The sequence below is a fragment of the Arachis duranensis genome, chromosome 4, assembly GCF_000817695.3.
Source record: "Arachis duranensis cultivar V14167 chromosome 4, aradu.V14167.gnm2.J7QH, whole genome shotgun sequence".
NCBI lineage: Eukaryota > Viridiplantae > Streptophyta > Magnoliopsida > Fabales > Fabaceae > Arachis > Arachis duranensis.
Genome location: NC_029775.3, coordinates 53,627,813 through 53,629,303, shown reverse-complemented (window position 1 = coordinate 53,629,303; position 1,491 = coordinate 53,627,813).

The window sequence follows — 1,491 nt, the reverse complement described above, 5'->3', positions numbered from 1 at the left end:
TTTGAATTTTGAATTTTATGATGAAAGAGAAAAACACACAAAAGACACAAGACTTAAAATTTTTAGATCTAGTGCTCCTTATTTTCGAAAATTTTTGGAGGGAAAACACCAAGGAACACAAAACTTAAAAATTTTAAGATCAAGAAACAAGAAAACTCAAGAACACCTTGAAGATTCACAAGAACACCAAGAACAAAACAAGGAATACCAAACTTAAAATTTTTAGGAAACTTTAATAAAATTTTCGAAAATTATAAAAAGATTAACAAGAAAATACCAAACTTAAAGTTTGGCACATATTAAATAAAGAAAAATTATTTTTGAAAAAGATTTTCAAAAGAACTGGTGCCCAATTGCCAAGAACATAAGCCAACGCTATAACCAACTGAGTTAAAAATGTAATGTATTTTAAAAATGTATTATTTTTGTGGATAAAAGTATAATTTTTGAAGGTTAATGTTTTGAAAAAGCACAAGAAAAACAAGAAAAGACACAAAACAAGAAAAACTCAAGATCAAACAAGAAAAATAACCAAGAACAACTTGAAGATCAATGAAGAACAAAGAACACAAGTTCGAAAATTTAAAGAAAAATATCAAATATGCAATTACCACCAAACTTAAAATAAGACACTAAACTCACGAAAAATTAACAATTAATTAAGAAAAATAATTTTTTTTTTTGAAAAGAAATTTTTGAAAAGAAACTATCCTATCAGAATTTAATGACTCTATAAAAACAAATTATTCCTAATCTAAGAAATAAAATATGCCTTCAATTGTTCAAACTCAATAATCCCCGGCAACGGCGCCAAAAACTTGGTGCACGAATTTGTGATCCGTACAACTAACCAGCAAGTGCACTGGGTCGTCCAAGTAGTAATACCTTACGTGAGTAAGGGTCGATCCCACGGAGATTATTGGTTTGAAGCAATCTATGTTTATTTTATTAATCCTAGTTAGGATACTAACAACAGTGTTTTTCAAGTTCAGTGAAGAAAGGAAAAAGGGCATAAAATAAATACTTGTTATGTAGTAATGGAGAACGTGTTGGAGTTTTGGAGATGCTTTGTCTGATTTATTCCTGTAATGTAATATTCCATCCATGGAAAAGTGCAAAGTTCCCTCCATGGCAAGCTGTATGTAGGGTGTCACCGTTGTCAATGGCTACTTCCCATCCTCTCAATGAAAACGTTCCTATGCTCTGTCACAGCACGGCTAATCATCTGTCGGTTCTCAATCAGGTTGGAATAGAATCTATTGATTCTTTTGCATCTGTCACTAACGCCCAGCCTTCAGGAGTTTGAAGCTCGTCACAGTCATTCAATCCCGGAATCCTACTCGGAATACCACGGACAAGGTTTAGACTTTCCGGATTCTCATGAATGCCGCCATCAATCTAGCTTATACCACGAAGATTCTGATTAAAGAATCTTCTAGCTTATACCGCAGAGATTCTGATTAAGGAATCTAAGAGAAGTTCATTCAGTCT